The sequence below is a fragment of the Panthera pardus genome, unplaced genomic scaffold (genome assembly GCF_024362965.1).
Source record: "Panthera pardus isolate Hobbes unplaced genomic scaffold, ASM2436296v1 HiC_scaffold_16, whole genome shotgun sequence".
NCBI lineage: Eukaryota > Metazoa > Chordata > Mammalia > Carnivora > Felidae > Panthera > Panthera pardus.
The window spans coordinates 73929892-73935426 of NW_026526721.1; positions in this window are offsets into that span (position 1 = coordinate 73929892).

A 5535-nucleotide genomic window follows, 5' to 3' on the forward strand; every position below is an offset into this window, starting at 1 on the left:
TGAACAAGAAACAAACTCCTATTGTATTTGAACCCTTATGGAATTTGAAGTCTATTTGCTAGAGCAGGGCACTTATCCTAACTGCTATAGGAACAAACGCTTGAGCTAGAGAAACATCCACTAGTCCTTGCAATCTATAAACCTATACAGTCTCTTTTCATTATTTGTGGTAATTATGTTCTAAAAAGTTGCCGTGAACACTGAATTAGCAAATACTGAGCCACTGCTCCTAGGAGAAATTCAGGGTTAGCTTTCTGTGAGCCACTGGTCACGACATTTTGATCAATACATAATCTTGTTTTATGTGTGTTTCTGTTTAAAACTTATTTAAATATATTAGTTAAAATATTTAAAAATATTCAAAATAAAAAAATATTATTTAAATATAAAGCTTATTTAAATATATTATTGATTGATTAACAATGAACTCATGGCCAACAGCACTATAACTCATGCCTGAGTGAAACCTCTCCAACATTTTGCATATTGTTTGCTCCACAAGGTACATCACAGCCTTCTTTCACGAAGGAGCACTAGACAGCACATAAGGACTATCCTTAGGGTTCATTTTAAACAGTGAAATTACTGAAGAAGAAAAAAAGGCACAAAAATGCAAAAACAAAAAAAACCCCAAAAAACCAACCCCCCCCCCCCCCAAAACCCACACCCTGGCACTAAAATAGATTGTGAAAAGGACATTTTACAGTATGAGAGCTGAAACAAGAAGGCCCAGCATGGACTGAAGCTGGAAACGTGTGTCAAGGGACTCAGATTTTTCATCCATCTGCAAGTGTCCACAAATGACTGCCAGAGCACCACAAGTACTGACTCGGGGGTTAAAAATAGGTGAATCCACAAAGGACAAGGATATACTATTCCCAGATACCAGCAGAGTCTTCTTCTGATCTGGTATCTTGATGAGCAGGTCCTGGCTGGTGGTAGACGACGAGGGTGACAGTGGGAAGTTTCGGGCTGATGCTGGCAGTGTCTGTGGAGAGACCATGTGTGTGGCTCCCAAAGACCCTGTGGGTCGGTACCTGCTGCCCCCACTTGCAACCGCTAGTGCAAGAATGCCTTTGGGCTGAAGATGGCACCGGGGTCTGGCCATCAGGCCCCGCCATTTAAAAGGGATGGCGGGGGGCCCCTGGGTGGCTCAGTCGGTTAAGCGGCCGACTTGGGCGCAGGTCACGATCTCACGGTCCGTGAGTTTGAGCCCCGCGTTGGGCTCTGTGCTGACCGCTCAGAGCCTGGAGCCTGCTTCCGATTCTGTGTCTCCCTCTCTCTCTGATCCTCCCCCGTTCATGCTCTGTCTCTCTCTGTCTCAAAAATAAATAAACGTTAAAAAAAAATTAAAAAAAAAATAAATAAAAGGGATGGCAGGATCTACTCCAAGCATCTACTTTCTTTCTCTTGGTGGCTGATTTGAAGACAGGACCAAACCATGGGGCCATTTTTGGTTGCATGGAAACACCATGTTTTTCTGATGTTGAGTCTCTGTGTAGGTGGTTCTGTGTGGAGCTCCACATTCTTCGTCTTCTCTTTCTTCTCCCCCCTCACACTGGCTGCCTAATGTGTATCCCCCCCATCAGATCATGGTCACTTCTGCCAAGTGTGGATTCCAAGTTGGGATTAGGTGGCCCAGTTCTATGCCTCTCAGAACACTCTACTTCCTCCGTCATTAGTATTCATTGTGTGATGTATTTTCTCTTTCCTTGACTCGACTGTAAACTCCCTGAGGGTAGGAAACTCACATATTGTATCCCAAATCAAACTGCCTTAAATAATGAAGATTAGTATTGGCTCTCGGAGATAAACATTCTAGAGGGTAAGCCTCAGCATTGCTTTAATTCAGTGGCTCAGGGATATAACCAAGAGCCCAGTTCCTTTTGCTTTCTCTTTTTGTGCCTTCGTCCTAAAATGGGCTCTTCTTTTGGTTACACAGTGTCTGTTACAAGCCCCCAGGATACCTGCTTTCTTGTCCATCCACAGAGAAAGAAAGGAAGCGCGGACTGTTTCTCCTCGAACCATCAGACAAAGTCCTGGGCTTTTGTCTGACTGGATGATCCAAAGTCATACGCCCACTCCTGAACTGTTTCAAGAGGAAGACAATTACCAGGATTGATTTAGATCTTAGAGTTAGGTTGAGATGAGTGGAATTGTACAAGACTGAATGTCTGTTACCAAGTGGGAGAAGGGTCGAGTGGGTGTTGGGGAGGTCCACCATACCGCTCAGGAGAGTAAGGACTGGTGGCAGGAAGGCCCCCGGGGACAGCAAGTCCTAGATGAGTTGGGATCCTGGACAAATTATTAGAGAAGAGCCTCAGACTCACATGGACAAGAAGGGAACCATTTCCTTCTTACCGAAGTAGGGGAATTGGCAACATGGCAGGTACTACTTTTAGAATGCAGGCCCATTAGGACATAAGAGAGAATGTAGCGATCGATCGAGAGGAAGATAGCATTGAGAGTTGGGGAGAGACCAGACCATGCGGAACCTTGAAGTCCATTAAAAAAAAAAAAATTTAAATTCAAGTTAGTTAACGTATAGGGTAATAATGGTTTCAGGAGTAGAATTTAGTGATTCGTCACTCACATATAATACCCGGTGCTCATCCCAACAAGTGCCCTCTTTTAGCCCATCCTTCCACCCACCTCCCCTCCAGCAACCCTCCGTTTGTTCTCCATAGTTACGAGTCTCTTATGGTTTGTCTCCCTCTCTGTTTTTATCTTATTTAAAAGTGTGAGAGATGGAGCAAAGGCAGACCATGTTTCCTCAGCATCCCCAGGGAGGATCACGAGACTCAGAGAGAGAGAGCCAGGCACACCACAGTGGAGAAGCTTCCCCCTTTGCACTGAGTTAGAGGAATATTGTTCATCTACCAGAGACCTTTCTTGGCAACTGAAAATAAAATAGGGCAGCTGGCCCAAATGTGTCTCCAGAACGACTGTCCGGACCTTTGCTTCTCTAAGAGAAGCAATTGTTTAAGACCATGCCCCTCCAACTGGGGTACACACTCTCATTTTGGGGTGATGATCCAGAGAAATATATTAATCCAAAGAATAGACCTGGTACATCTTCATGGGATATAAATTCACTGAGTGGTAAGAAATTTGAAATGTTTTTAGAGTAAAACAAAAGACATATCATAAAATAGTAGGATACAAATCCTGCATGGCTTTCTAAGCTTAACCACAGGGCTTTAGGGAAAGTTTGGGCTTGAATGTAAGTGGGAGGGAGGTTGGGGGTAAGTGTACAAAACACGCAGGGCCTTGGCGGCAAGCCTCTGAGAGTATGCTTTCATTTTCCTCTCGTATTTGAAATACTTCAGGGAGAAATGAGAGGCGGTGGCTTCAAATGGCAGACCATTAATGCCTGTCTTCAGGGCTGGGCGCTAACACCACTGTTATGAAACCATCATACCATGGAGCCAGGTGAGGGGGCAAGGCCCCACCTCTCCCCACTGTATTATAGCAGGAGCCTTCCGGGACTTTGGTCAGGCAATGCCCCTTGGGTTTATCCAAGACAAAAGAATATGCAATAGAGTGAAATCTGTGCTTGAACTAGTTATCTTAAAGTGAGGTAGGTGCTAGAATACGTCCGATCTCATATGCGATGCCATTTGAACTCCTGGCTGTGACCCAAGGAAAAAGCAGGGGTGGGGATCGGGCACAGCCACCTCATAAACATTCTGCCTGCCATTCGCCTCAGTGCAGTAAAGGTTATGTTTGTTTGAGGTCATTACCTTTGTCTTTTCTTTCTCTCTCTTTTCTTGTTCATAAATCTCAGTTCTTGGCATGCTATTTCCCCTCTCCCAGTACTCTCACTGCTCTCTGCATTTCTTCTGGACAATGGGTGCTAAACCTTTAATCTTCGTGATTTTTCTCTGAGTGCCCACTCAGGTGGGGGGAGGGGAAGTGTCTATTTGGTTACTCAATGAGTTTTTGTCCCTGAGGGCTAGAAGGAGGTGAAAGGATTTGGGAGTTTTTTTTTTCTTTTTTATGAAGAACTTTCTCTGTTCCTCCTTGGGTAGTTCTTGAATGATCAAGTCCTGGGGCGATTAACCTCTTGATGTCTGTGAGTGTTTGAAATTTCCTGTGTGTGCCTCGGCAACAGACTTCCCTGGAATGTGTTCTTGAAATTCTGCAGGGTGGCCTCGCTCCCACAAAGTGGGACCTGTTCTACATGGGCCCCGGAGAGGAAGGAAATGTCAGACAGGTGGAGTTATGAGAATTACATGGAGGAAACAGTCAAAATGTCACTTTATAACTAATTCAAGTGTAATAGAAATGTAATAATGTACAGTGACCCCTTTTGCATTTACATACCATCTTTCATCTGACTGTGGAAAATATTAATCTCTTCAGTGCGAAGGTCTGGTTTATGCGAGGAGTCCCGTCTGTGTTTTGTTTTGTTTTGTTTTGTTTTGTTTTGTTTTGTTTCCTCCTCCCCCAGGCAAAAAAAGAGTAACTGACTTATTCAGGTTCGCACAATAGCTCCTCAGATTTGAGAGAAGTTGGTGTTGGTGTTATTTTCAGGCCCTGGGGACAGGAGAGGGGATTGGAAAACAAAGATGGCTTTTCTCTGGCCAAATGGTCACCCTGTGAAATCCCTTCCTGATGGGCGAGCTCTTTCAGGTGAGCACAGCCAATGCAGTCAAAAAATATGGAAACAAAACAAAACAGACCAGTATGGCCTATACTTTCCACAGGTTTCTGTGAAAGGTGAGGGTGTGGCATGGCCCTTTGCCTCTGGGATCTCTGACCGGTGGTTCAGGAATTTGTCTGGTTTATCTCGCGAATGCTGTTGAACACTTGGCAGGACGTATTTCGGGGGTCTAAGGCAGGTGTTTGAAAGTCTGGAAGCTAAATTCATAAATTTAAATTTATGAATCTCACTTGATGAGATTTGTGAAGATCATTTGATTTGTCTATGTGCTTGTTTATTTATCCGTATCACCTATTTCCATGAGAGAGTTTAGGGATATTATAACAAGTCTTTGAAGATCAAAAACAAAGGACAAGGGGAAGGGATATGCATCAAGTCACAAACTAGCATAGTGTTTATGATGGGGGTAGTAGCTTTAACTCTGACGCAAAAGGCACAGGGAGACAGAAGGGAAACACAGCAAGTTGTGTGATGTGCTTTATCTGGTAGAAAGACATGGCAGTCGTTCAGATGAGAAGACCTCTATCTAGCACTGTATTGATTTCTGAAATAAATTTGTGTCAAAAATCTGTACCCAAGGCATTTTGAAAAACATGATGACTGTATTTTTAGCTGCTTTTTTGCAAGAGCTGCAGCAGTGTGTGCATGTGTGTGGGGGCAATTGTGACCTTTCCTTAGCCGCTCCCAGGAATTCCTTTCTGTCCCCTCTCTCCCTTTGAGGACAGGGGGCTTAGGGTGGCTGGATGCAGGTTAGCGTCTCCACTGCAGTTTTGGGGAGCATGCAATAAAAGCTGGCTTCCGGCCAACTCAACAGAAGAGCCAGCTTTTCGGAGGACAGAGTAATAGAGCCCCTCTGCATTACTTCCTGG